General features: G+C 37.1%; 1 protein-coding gene across 19 annotated transcripts in view; it reads left to right on the top strand.

Moving 5' to 3' along the window:
- Positions 1-14,279, top strand: part of LOC135224319 (uncharacterized) — a 1,756,683-nt gene that overhangs the window by 1,354,452 nt on the left and 387,952 nt on the right. The gene's annotated exons all lie outside the window — the stretch shown is intronic.

The following is a 14,279-nucleotide window of genomic DNA, read 5'->3' as shown; positions in this document are numbered from 1 at the left end:
CAAAAACGGTTACATTAACTTAATGGAGCCAGTTGGAATGGACACTGGAATAAAAGTTTCATTAGTAAGAATAAAAACACTCATAGCGATTAAGTTTTATTATAAAAGGACGCTAGAAAATACTGTTTCTCGTTTCGATCATATCTCCACAAAGTAAGTCCTATACTCTGATTTATATACTTCACTTAATTAATATCTAAATTCGTTATGTTTAACTGTTTTGTGATTATGAGAAAAAAATCAAATCTTTAAATTGCATCTGCAATTTAATGCGAAAAATTCGTTTAAAAAAAATGGCATTTTAATAAATATTACATTGAGAAGCAGGTGTGACCTGATATGCAGCTCTCACAACAACCTTTTTTCAAGAACTAAATTTCAAACATCGTAATGATGTGAAGGATGCAGATTACATAAAAATATACGTGTGAAAGATTCCCAGCTTTCTCTGACCCTGTCTGAGAGCGAATGAATAATCTACAGTGCATTTCAAAAGATATATATCCATTGCAGATAAATGTCTGAAATATATTCATCGTAGACAATACTCAGAAATCACGTGATTTTCTCTATTAGATGAAGTCACTGGGAAAAGGGAAAGACATTTTCGGGGAATGAAAGTAATACAGAACACAAAACGAGACAGCAAGAAATCTCTCTCAGAAATAAATGTGAAAAATATGTATTATTCAGGCCGTTACAAAAGGAAACAATGTTCGGCCAGTTCATCGTAGACAAATATTAGAAATATTTTTTTAAACAAAACATCCAACTGTATACGATGTTGTCTGAGTGATGAATTTATAATTTAAGGAGGAAATTGAAGCCACGTCAGTACTGCTTTCATCTGGTTTGAGTAGATGGGTCGGTTAGAAAACAGAATCTGGAATCAAGGGATGATCTGTCTTCCGTCTTTTCAGAGAGAGAGAGAGAGAGAGAGAGTCTAGGGGAAGGAGAGAGGGAGGCAGAAAGATTGAGTTGTTATTGCAGCTCTCTGTAAAGCAACGAAAGTTCCACGATAGGAATGGCAATTTAGATGACATTCCTAAAAGGGATTCTCTCTCTCTCTCTCTCTCTCTCTCTCTCTCTCTCTCTCTCTCTCTCTCTCATATTTATTGGAGACTAACATCTAAATTGTATTTTTTTAGAATTCTTATTTCTTCGCCGAACTGCTAAGCTCTCTCTCTCTCTCTCTCTCTCTCTCTCTCTCTCTCTCTCTCTCTCTCTCTCTTCATAAAGAGACAGACGATTAGACAACAAGAGAAACAGAGAAAAAACACGGTGGAATGTACCGAGATAATATGGTATCCTTTGGGAGAACCACCACACCCCTTATACTTTTTTTTTTTTTTACATTTTTTTTATGGTTGGCATGATTAGAGAGAGATAAGGCTCTGGCTGTTGTATAATAATGTTTCTCAGCACGCGCAGGCGCGCGCGCATCCACGGGAAAGGAAGGGCGATGGATAACATCGGTGGAAATGCATACGAGATGAGTTTAATTATTCAAGAGGAGCAATTTCTGGCGGCGAAGATCCTTTCACTCGCTGCTTTCCCTGTTTTTGCTCTTGTCTTGAGAGAGAGAGAGAGAGAGAGAGAGAGAGAGAGAGAGAGAGAGAGAGAGAGAGAGAGAATGGTGTTACTGTTACTGCTGCTACTGTCACTATGGGTTCGTCAGTATCTTTGATTTCTTATTGTTTACTTGATGGCAGCTACTTATGCGAGTATCACAACAGTGTCTCACAAGTCTACATGGGCTGCGTATTGAAATAGTATTATTATTATTATTATTATTATTATTATTATTATTATTATTATTATTATTATTATTACATATGCGAGTATTACTACATAGACGGCATATTGCAATGTTATTGTTATTGTTGTTATGTTAACTACTAGACATATTAGAATTATTATTATTATTATTATTATTATTATTATTATTATTAGTATTATTTCTACTGCTGTTCTGCTGATACTGTCTGTAAATGAAAAAAATATAAGTTTCTCATGAATATTAAAGCCAGTGAATGTTCAAACAGTTGAAAGAAAAAATATTATTAAAAATGGCAGCGATATGAAATTTTGTCGATAAAGAATAAATATTCAGCTTTAGAAACTATTGATAAAAAAAATAACGAAAGATTTCAACATTTGAGAATGATTCATCACACAAGAATAATTACTGAATCGCTCGAGTGAAGGGTCGGAAATAAATACAGAATTTCTGTAGAGGTTTCGGTTCGAAATGAATAAACCTTTAATCGTGGAATATCAGAGGTTATAGCTTTAGTTATAATTAACAAATCAATTCAAACGTCAGATCGCGCAATCTTTCAAAAAGTATTTATACTTATAATGCGCATCGTTTAACTTTTTAAAACCGGTAATAATTATCGTCAAGAGTCGGTAGTAATACTAACTAAAATAGATTCACATCAACCGAGCATTTGATGTCTAGGCCAGTCCCGTATGACGCTTCTGATTGGCTGTTGATAAGCCAATCACAGGACTGGAAACTCTCAGTCTCTCTCGAGAGTTGACTTAGGCAGGATGTATGTTCCACCGCTCCTGAAAGACGTATACCTCAGGAGAGGTGGAACATAAGGTCCTACCCATGTGAACTCTCGAGAGAGACTGAGAGTTTCCAGCCCTGTGACTGGCTTATCGACATCCAATGCGCGGTTGATGTGAATCTACTATAGGGAATCGTTTCAAATGGTGTAATACCATCATAATCAACAAAGCAGACAATCTCGTACGATATGTTTCTAAGTTTGAAGATCCCTGTCTCCTTCTCCTCGTCACCAGTATATGTACTGGTTACTGCCCTAACAAAGGTCTGGGAGATCAAAGGGATACGTATCGTTTTACAATATTAGATGGCTTTGTCAGCAAGTCTGACATTTTTTTTTTTTTTTTTTAATGAAGGGAGAAGGATTTAAATCATTATTATCAGCGCTATTGATTCAGCTGGACGGGCGGAGACGGCCCAGAATTGTCGCGAAGTTGCGGAGATGTTTACTGATATAATATATATATATATTAATATATATATATATATATAGATATATAATATATTATATAATATATAAGTATATATATTTTCTCTAATATATATGTGTGTGTGTGTGTGTGTGTGTGTGTATGTAAATATAGTGTGTGTGTGTGTAGTAATAAGAATAGTGACAGCGCACAAAGGAAAATAGGGAGAATTATCCTCGCTTTTGATGTATTTAAACAGACGACCCAACAAATTAGGAATACTACAAAAAAATTAGAATATTCTAATTCACCCATTTAATAAACAGCAGCAGATAGGTGGAACTAGAGCGAAAGAAGGTTGAAAGAACGAAGGAAGGAGAGAAATAAGGATAATTTATTTTGCCCCGAATAGAGAAAAGTGCCAACTTCCGAAGATAATGGGAAGTGAATCGAGTCAAGAAGGTGGACAGTTAAAAAAAAAAAAAAGAAGGAAAAGTCAGGGAGTTTGAGCATAAAACTCAAGAGAGAGGAGCTGTAAGGAAACGAGGGTGGAAATGGACAGTGGCTAAAGTCGTTGGCAACAGGAAGAGAGAGAGTTTCCTGCACCGGTAAAAGAACTAACGCGAAAGAAAGCGGGAATTAAGACGATGGGGACAGACTGCCTGGTTCCAGGACTGGAAGGAACTGGCTCTGCAGATGGACCAAAAGAGGTGAATGGAGGTGACTGGAGAGTCAGTTGAGTAGGGTAAAGTTCCTCGGTTTTCGCGCTCGGCTACCAATCCGGTGTTGCGAAGTTCGATTCTCTGCTCGGCCAACGCCGAAACAGAGGAATTTACTTCTGGCGATAGAAATTCATTTCTCAATGTAATGTGGTTCGGATCCCACTGGGTGCAGGGGCGTGTTAAGGGGTATTAGCAAGGAGGAAGTAGAATTAGGCACATTGAAATATAGAGGAAAGATAGCAGAGTTGCTGTGAGAGGTAGGATGGGAAGGGGGGAAGGCAGAGGGGGGGGGGATGAGGTGCCAGGACCTAGAGGGGCTGAATGGTATGAGTAGGGGGTGGCGGGGTTGATATTAGGGTTGCTGTAAGGGGACACGGGAGGAGTATATATGGACTCATTCTGCGTGATCAAGTGGCCGTGGAAGAGGTTCCCCGGTGGACTGTGATTGGCCCCATTGCTGATTCACGAATACAGGAAGGTATAAATACCGAGGAGAGGAATAATAACATTCGTAAATAGGGAAAGGAATTGCCGAGTGCAGTCTTACAAACAAATGGGCGGTGGATATTTATTACAGTCATTATTCTCCCGGTTAATGGGCGTCCTTCGGTTCTCAAAACTGCATCTGCGGGCGGTATACATCTTGTTAGCCAGATTATTACAGATTGATTAATGAACCCATTTGCTAGTATTTTTCCCTTTTTTTTAATGTTCTCATCATCATTATTATCATCATCCAGTTGATGGTTGTTATTGGGTCCATAAAATAGTATCTTTTGTCGCCCGACTGACCCGGATTATTGAAATCGATTGGAGGACTCTTGTCGCAGCTATTGGATATGGGAAGAACTGCTGACGCACGCGGCTCTCCTCCATCTCATGAAAGAGGTCTCTCATTTGAACGTGTTCACTGATTTTTTTTTTCCTGGAATCCTGAAGACGTTCGTAACTCATTTAAAGAATAAATTCCTTTTCCGTAACTGAATAAGCATTGGGGGAAATATAGTCTATTCATATAAGGTAACGGTAATTGAATTTTAGTGTTGTGTGTAAGCAAATTGTCAACTATTGTATTTTGCTGTTGTGACGCCGCTTTTTGATATTCATCAATCAGTCTGCTTGTCAGTCATTAGACGTAACGGTGATTTATGAAGGATTTTTGTTCTTCTGATATATTGTAGAAGAAAGATTGTTACTGCGTCCTGTCAGCGTTGCAGGATTTAAAACACTTTCTGGAAACTCATTTTCGTCACTGTATGTCCTTTGATAATGATTTTAAGAAAGGTATGAATTCTGATGGAATTGGAATTTGAATTCCTCGTGTATGGCAATTCTTCTGTCGGTGCTTCTTGGAACAAGGAATTTTTTTCTTACTTAGGCCAATATGACAGTTAACCTAAAAAGGCCATATTTAGCCCAGGCCTGAAAAAGGTAAGAAAAGGAAGGAAGAGGAAAAAAGAGAATTAGGTTTAACCCTTTGTATTAAACATAAATACCTGGATCTTGACTGTACCAAAGTTATAAGTTTATATATAAAAGAAAAAAAATTTCGACTTGAGAAATGAAGTAAAACTTTTTTTTTTTTTTTTTTTTTTCGTCTCACTCTGGTTAACTAGCGAAGAATAGTTTTATGTAATTGAGGACACCTTTGGGTTAAACTGAGTTTCTCCCATTATCCTGTCCAGTCTTTTCCATAACGTTTTCCAGTGAACTACGATGAATTTAGTTTATGGTCTCTTTCCGTGTTTTCCTGAATATTTGGATATCTTGAGTTGAAGTCTTTTGTTTTTGTGAAACGTTCGAAATACAGTGATTTTCCTATTCTGAATCTCATATCGGACTGGGACTACGTCATGTTTGATTACAGTTTGCAGTTATAGCTGGTGAATCCGCGTCTGACCAAAGTAATTATTATTATTAAAACTCTCTCTCTCTCTCTCTCTCTCTCTCTCTCTCTCTCTCTCTCTCTCTCTGTAAAAAATGCATGTTATCTGATAAATTCACCGATTCCACCAAGTGAAAATAGTGACTTGAAGCCATGAATAAAGATGTTGGAAGTTTCACACAACTTCGAAACAGTTTTGGAAATTAAGACGAAGAAGCGCTTGGGACTGGGAGCTGGGAGCTTGAGCCGGGCTTAGAAACCCGTAACTGTGATTGGCGAGCTTAGAATTGGATGGCAGACGTGTTTGGGGGAGGGGGGTGGGGGGGGGGGGGGTAGGACCCAGCATCGGTAAAACTCGATTACTTTTCAGCCTGAAGAAGTTTCTTTCAGTGGCAGATGGATAGAGGATTTCAGGTCTTGAGTCTTCAAAAAAAAAAAAAAAAAAAAAAAAAGTCCAAATTTATTTTATGTTCAGTTTCTGAATGAGGGAAGAATACAGTATTCATAGTTTTCCCAAAGTCGTCTTTGATTTAATTGGCACCGTTTGAATTCTTTATCATTTTTCGCCTTTTCAAGGTGTCATTTCTTTCAAGTTCCTGATTTAGAATATATTATCCATTTTTTCCCAAAATCTTTTTGTGTATAATTGATTCATTTTGAATTAAATTCTGTATGATTTTCTTTCTTTTTTACCCTTTTCAAGGTGTCATTTATTTTGAGTTCCTGAATGAGAATAAATTATATATTCATTGTTTTCCCAAAATCTTTTTGGATGTAATTGATTCAATTATAATTAAATTCTTTATGATTTGTTTCACTTTGTAAGGTGTTGATCATTTTATAGTCGTTGATAAAGAGGCTTTAAATATTTATCAAAATTAATCCGGTTCCCTTAGAAGGTTTCTGATTTCAATTCCCGATGAACTAAAAAAACAATACAATCTGTTGTATTACTTTCGGTTATCTTGAAAAGAAAGAACCCTTTTCAGAAAACGAGGCTCGTTTTCAGGATATATTTATTTGCATTCTGAATAAAAAAAAAAGTGCGAAAAAGCTTTTACAACGCAATAAACGGAAATTGAATGTGACTTTCATGTGTAGCAAAATGAATGTGAATGTAAATTAGCTTTTCGTTTGTATGCATGTGTAAAAAATGTTTGTGTACAAACGTCATATGCAGATTCTGGCCCGGCGAAAAAATAGAAATATATTCCAACTTTGCAAAATCGACAGCCAGAGCAAAGCGTTCCCTTTGAAGCTGCGGTCAACGCATGGCCGGCTTTATGAATGCATTATTGAAAATGACACTGTGGCTCCCTCGTTTTGGCAACACTCCTCTTGACCCCCCATGCCCCGCCCCCCTCCCCACCCTTCTTCCTCCATATGTCTAACACCACCCCTCCACCTATATTTTCCCCATTCGCACCTCGCGCTTGCTTTGCCGGAACCGCTTGTTTAATTAAACAAGCGGTTTTACGGCTCCACTACACTATTTAGCATGTTTGGTTTTGACGCCCTTTCCAGATCAAAAGGTTCCAGACCCTTTCTCTTCATGGAAGGGCTGGTCGCTAAATGGGTAGTGGTTTTATTATAGGATTCACCCCTGCGCCGTTTAATTTTGACGCCGTGTAATCACTTGACTGAATAAATGGTGTTCAGAGTCTGTAAAGTAACACGTGAGAGTGAGTTATCTCTCTCTCTCTCTCTCTCTCTCTCTCTCTCTCTCTCTCTCTCTCTCTCCCTTTCATTTGAATGAATAAATAACTGACGTTTTTTGTCATGTATTTAACGCAAAACGAGGTAAATAAGGAGGGCTTCCTCTCTCTCTCTCTCTCTCTCTCTCTCTCCTCTCTCTCTCTCTCTCTCGATGAATAAATTATAACGTCCTATCTTGAGCCTCTGGTGGGTTTTCAAGTCTTCGAGAAAGGGTCTCTTCACCTATAACTGGTTTGTTTATCCAAGTCTTGATTTTGTCCCTTATTTCGTAGCCCTCAGCTTCAAATAATAGGCCTGGTTATGATTGTTTACTTACCGTTGTTTGCTTCGCCTTCTTGTTTACCTGTTGTAAAAAAAAAAGAGACCTGATTCCGTGGGAGTCGTTTTCCGAGTCGAGATCGCTTCTCTGAATACTTCCATTCATTTATGGGTTTGCTCTGTGGGTCTCGTTGTGATCCATTGCCTCACACAACAGATGTCCCAGCGGGTTTTTTTTTCTTTCTTTTTTGTGAGCTTTTAACTAATAACCTATGATGTGAAGTTAAAAGCTTTATAGCCTACTACATATGCCTAGTATCATGTTCACACACAGACACATATGTATGATGAATATATATGTATATATATATATATATATAAATATATATATATAAGCTAAAAATAATAATAATAATAATAATAATAATAAGTGCATATGTATATTGTATTATATATATAATAAACGCCGAACTTTATTTATTAGTCAGTCAGCTGAAGTTCTGCATTTTTTTTCTTTACATCTCTTGCGTTTTATTTTAGTAATAATCTCTTTCCTTCTTTTTCGTTAAATTCTGTGTTCCTTTTTTCCCTCATCTGTATTTTCTTCGCTGTTCCCTCAAATTTCTGTAGGAGGATTACTTGTAAATCGTTGCCCTGTAGTGATAGTCCGCAGTTTGAGCAACAAACCGAGACCATTTTTCTCGTACCACCTCCTTTGTCTCTCGCTTGGGAAATCTCTGGATTCGTTGCTCTGTGTGACGTCTGTTACTTCCAGGGATCTCCTGCCGCTCCCTGGTAATTGAGTTTGATGCCTTGTATCTGCTGTGTTCTTTTATCGACTGATAGAAGCTATTGTTTCTGTGCGAGTTTTGTGTTTGTGTGTTTATAAAAAGATGATAAGGTTAAAAGCGAAACCTACCATTCGCACCGATGGCTACCTGCTCTTCTTTAGATCTTGGTCGGCTGTATGTTAAAAAGCTTGTAGTACTTCCGTGTTTGTGTGTGTGTGAGTGTGAGTGTGTTTCTGAAAAACTCCTTAGGTTAAAAACCAAACCTACCACACGCATCGATGGCTTCCTGCTAGACGCGGTATACTGTATGCAAAATCAACAAACTTCCGACTCACTGTTCGAGTGAGCATAAAGAGGAAAGGTCTGTAAGGAATCGCTGTTTGTGTATACAAAGAGAGAGAGAGAGAGAGAGTTATTTTGTAAGCGTATATGTTGTGCTATGCTGTTATTACAGATTTACTTTCGATGGTACTAATATTTTTGGCTTCTGATGCCCATATACTGTGCAGTAGCTAAGAATAGTTTGCTACAAATTAGATTTGCAGTTTCATAACAGATATGTGTATCTTTGAACAACCCTGGAATTTTGTGCGATATTATCTGATTTAAAGTAAAAAAGTTTGTAACACCATCATTACGTTCTTAGGTCTTTTATCATTTGAGATAAATTGTCGACCAAAGTTAGACTCATATAAACGAGTATTTTAGAAAAAGCGAAAAGATTTTGTCCAGTTTTCTGATTTGGAAAAAAAGTCTTAACAGTCTTAGACATCTCTGACCAAAACTGAAATGTCTGAAAAAACTTGATTAAGAAAATAAGTCTGCAGACCTCAAGGCTTGCGACGTAAACTAATAAATGTTAAAAAGATTAGGGACATACTTCACGTAAGTTTTGTAGTTTGGAAAACAAATTATTCTTCCAAACTTGAAAATAAAAAAAATGGAAAGTTATTTTATTTGAAAAGCTAGCACATTTTATCTTAAATTACAGTTGGAAAAGAGAAAAATAGAGAAGTCTTGGGGACACTGCCCCTGCTGTGCCAGTCAGTTAGTTCAGGGAGCCTACAAGATTTGTCCAAAGAATTGCAATTTTTTTTTCACTCTCTCCTCTCTTATTTCCTTTGTTCTCTTTCCGTGAAATTGACTCAACTGTTCGTAGTCTTGAGTTTTTTCTTTTTTATATCCTTTTTATTCATTTAATATCATCTTGATTATATCATTTATGCCAGCCTCATACTTAGGGAGAATGATTGTAAAAAATAAATAGATTTCTCCAAAGAATTGCAGTTTTTTTCTTCTATTTTCTTTTGTTCTCTTTCCGTGAAATTGATTCAGCTGTTCTTTCCTGGGTTTTTCCTCCTTTTTATTCATTTAATATCATCTTGATTATATCATTTATGCCAGCCTCGTACTTAGTGAAAGTGATTTAAAAAAAAAAAGAAAGAAAGATAGATTTGTCCAAAGAATTGTAATCTTTTTTTCTCTCTTATTTCCTTTGTTCTCTTTCCGTGAAAATGATTCACCTGTTCTTAGTCCTGAGTTTTTTTTCTTTTTATCCTTTTTATTCATTTAATATAATCTTAATTATATCATTTATGCCAGCATCATAATACTTTGTGAGAATGGTTAAAAAAAGAAATAGATTTGTCCAAAGAATTGCTATTTTTTCTTCTTCTATTTTCTTTTATTTTCTTTCCGTGATTTGCATTTTTCCTTCTTATCCTTTTTATTCACTTAATATCATCTTAATTATATCCTTTATGCCAGCATCAGAATACTTTGTGAGAATGGTTAAAAAAAAAAGAAATAGAAAAAAAGCAAATTCGTGTTTCGACTCACGCAAGTAAGACTCTGTTTTGTTTAGAGCGTTTCCGGAGGAACTGTTGTTTCAAATAATATCGTTCTGGGGTGGGGGACAAAGCCAGAAACGAAACGAAATGAAATTGTGGGTAGAAATGCTGTTGAATTAGCTCATTTTTTCTTATTTTTTCCCCCCGTTATTTGCAGTACCTCTTTTATTAAATGATTTGGAGCGAATTATCAACAATTTGGGTTCAGAATGAAGAGGGAAGAGATCATTATTGGAAAAGGCACTTGGAGAAACTTCTTTTTTTAAAAGTTATATTTTATTTATTTACTTTTTTGTAGTTAGTCTCTTTTCGAATTTCTCTGTAAGTAATTGACTGGAATTTTGAAATTTTGTATTTGCGCGCTAAAATACCTTTTTGGCCGATGATCCTAATATTATCTCTTTCATTTTTGAAGACCAGGGGACGCGGGTAATGGGAGATTATGTTTTGGCCATATTGTATTGGAAGCATTAAAAGACTTGAAGCAATGGCAGATTAATATTGGCTTGTATTGGAAGTTTTAGGTTAAATATTAGTATTTCTTCCCGTTGTATTCACGTTTACGAGACTTGGAATGTGGAAAATCAATATTAACCTATTGTCTTAAGAGACTTAGAAGGTCAAAGGTCAAGAATAAAGGAAGGTTAATATTGGATTGGATTAAAGAATGTTTGAAAATACCTGGAAAGTGAACTATAAAGATCCAGAAAATAAAGGAGTTGGAGTACATTGATCTGAAGGTGGAACCGGGAGTAAACTCCACAGTTCCAGGAAGGAGTATATAAATAGTTAGAGAGGTTGTACAGCAAAATTGAAGAAAGGAAGCGGGAACGGAAGTAAAGCAAAAGTCTAAAAAATGGATGCTGCAAACGCCCTAGAGTAAAGCCTACAGTGCACAGCGTGTGGTGCACTGACGGCACTTGGCCCCTTTGCAGATTATTACAATAATAATGATAGTTAAAGAAGTTGGACAGTTAGATTGAAGAAAGGAAGGGGAGTCTAAAAAGTGGATGCAGGAAGGGGCAGAGGAGACGCTGCCTAGCATCTACTATAGTAGATTCACACCAACCTTGCATTTGATGTCTAGGCCAGTCCCTTAACGACGCTCCTGATTGGCTATTGATAAGCCAATGGCAGGGCTGAAAACGCTCAGTCTCTCTCGAGAGAGTTTACATAGGCAGGATCTATGTTCCACCTCTATGAGGAATACGTCTTTCAAAAGCATCCCTCAGGACAGGCGGAACATACATCTTGCCTGAGAGTTTCCAGCCCTGTGATTGGCTTATCAACAGCCAATTAGGAGCGTCGTAAGGGACGGGCCTAGACATCAAATGCAAGGAGGGTTTTGGTACTGGTTGGAATTGGAATTACTATTAGTAAATTGCCTCTTACATTCCCCTTCCTACCAGTGCGCACTCGGTCCTGAGAGAGGTTTGTTTCCTTTGCACTGCACATCTGGATTATTTTTTTGCACTGATATACTCTATCTTTTATGTTTTAAGAGGAAATGTTCGCTTCGGTAGCCGCCCCCCGAAATTCCTCCTCAGGGAGGCGTCTCACGGCCCTATCCAGTACTACTACGGTTCCTCGGGAGGCTGCTGACGTGAACGTATGGCTGGTAATTTGGAGGCGGTCTATTTTGTGCCTCGAGGGACATACGTCTCCATTCTTCCAGACAAAATGGAAAAGCTTACTAAGCTCAAGCGTCTATTTCCCCTTCATTCCTCTCCCCCCTCCACCAGCATTTTATTTTATCGCCGTAATGGGATTTTCCAATAAAGAATCTCTCTCTCTCTCTCTCTCTCTCTCTCTCTCTCTCTCTCTCTCTCTCTCTCTCTCTCTCTCTCTTTGGACTGCTATTGTGGAAGGCGAGGGAACTTAGTGATTTGTAAAACAAACCTCCCTCTTAGTAAATATGTCTTTAGGTTTTGTCAGTTAGGATGAGTTTAATTATTATTTAATGAAATCTATGAATGGTTGACGTTAGTTTTAAGTAGTGTATTGAAAGAAAATATCGACAACTGACAATAATAACAAAAAGCGAAAATTTCAACTAATCCTCTCAACCATTAAGCCACCTCCTCTCGTATTTATTCCGAGGAAATCAGTAATCTCCTTATTGTATGGTTCGATTACCGCGTCTTTTCATGTAGTACTACCAGGCTTTGGAATTCAATCCTGCTTCTGTTTTTCCTGAATCTCACAAACTTCCCCCTAGTCTTCCTCTCCTTCCTGGATCCTTTGCGCTGAATTATCGCACAAAATTTTAGGTAAACCAGGTAATTTAAGACGAGAATTACCCGAATTGACTGCATTTAGAACTATGGAAATCTTATCTTCTATTGTGTTTTGTTAAGCTTGTTGTGTCGAATTATCCCACTCTGGTAGTTGTGAACTCTCTCTCTCTCTCTCTCTCTCTCTCTCTCTCTCTCTCTCTCGCAAGACGAAAATATAAAATTTCATACGTAAATGGAGAGAGAGAGAGAGAGAGAGAGAGAGAGAGAGAGAGAGAGAGAGAGAGAGAGAGAGAGAGGGCCAATCCCATTTCCCAAAATGTTTGTTATAAGTGCAATTTTAAGATTACCCGCTGCACTGCGAATATTGTTGGCTATAATATTATTTCGTGCGAGGATCCTGTTGAACAGTCTACCATTCCTAATGTTATATTTTGGTTCTCATTGCTTTTTATCTTTTTGATACAACTAATATAATATTGACTACCAATAAAATATTTATTAGTAAATATCTTCTCAAGGGATACGAGTAAATGAACTTGGAGCAGCTGCTTGATATTTTTACTTTCTGCTACAAAGCAGCTCATTCGAGAGAGTTAGAAACTACAATACAATAGCATCGGCATCCAGACGGCTATTCTGTTCAGTGAATATTTACTGAATATCTATTGGTGAATATTTAGCAAATATTATATATTTTACTATGCTAGCAAAGGTAGCAATAATAGTATATAATTGTAATAGCAGTAGTTGGCAGAGTTAAGAATGTGACGTACAGCAAATCAACTCCATTATCATTCTATTCAATGAATATTTACTGAATATTTATTGGTAAATGCATATTTTTTTTGGCCCCCAGGAGTTTTTTTTTAATGCATGTTACGTACTGCAAATCCACTCCATTATCATTCTATTCAATGAATATTTAATGAATATTTATTGGTAAATATTTAGTAAATATTATATAATTTACTTTTACAATACTAACAAAGGTAGCAATATAATAGTATATAATAGCAATAGCAGCAGCTGGCAGAGTTAAGAATGTGACGTACTGCAAATCCACGCCATTCTGTTCAATGAATATTTACTGGAGATTTATTTGTTAATATTCAGTAAATCGCCATTCTGTTCAATAAATATTTATTGGAGATTTATTAGTAAATATCCAGTGAATCTTAGATATTTTAAAGTTGAACCATACTGGAAATAGCATATAATATAGTAGTAATAATAGCAAATGGTAGTAGCATTAAGGTGATTTAAGCCAAGGCCCTTCTGGCAACTTAAACCGTATTTTTCCGAGGACGAATCTCATAAATTACGCTCCGCGGCGCCAGGGAATCGGCTGCCCAGTAAATAAATCCGTGTAATTAGGTCACTACTAAAAAAAAAAAAACTGGACGTTGAAATAGAGAACTTGAGATAATTACAAGGATTACCTCGCTTGTGATGAACGACTTCATCGTCATGGTCTCTCTCTCTCTCTCTCTCTCTCTCTCTCTCTCTCTCTCTCTCTCTCTCTTTATTTATTCAATTACGTAATGAAGTTTTATATTGCTCTCTCTCTCTCTCTCTCTCTCTCTCTCTCTCTCTCTCGCATCTCTCTCTCTCTCTCCTTATTGAGAGAGAGATTGATTGATTGTGAGTTAGCTGGCGTCACAACTACCAGGATCTCTGACGCCGAGAGAGAGAGAGAGAGAGAGAGAGAGAGAGAGCTTTCTTGCAATCCTTTATTCCACTCTGTTTCGACCAATTGTGTGGAGGAGACACTGCTCTTGTTATCGTTACATCGTCATCCGGACCGTTTTCTTTGATTTACACTTTTTTACGTC

The sequence above is a fragment of the Macrobrachium nipponense genome, chromosome 12 (assembly GCF_015104395.2).
Source record: "Macrobrachium nipponense isolate FS-2020 chromosome 12, ASM1510439v2, whole genome shotgun sequence".
In the NCBI taxonomy this organism is placed as follows: Eukaryota; Metazoa; Arthropoda; class Malacostraca; order Decapoda; family Palaemonidae; genus Macrobrachium; species Macrobrachium nipponense.
This window is presented reverse-complemented; position numbering and strand designations above follow the sequence as displayed.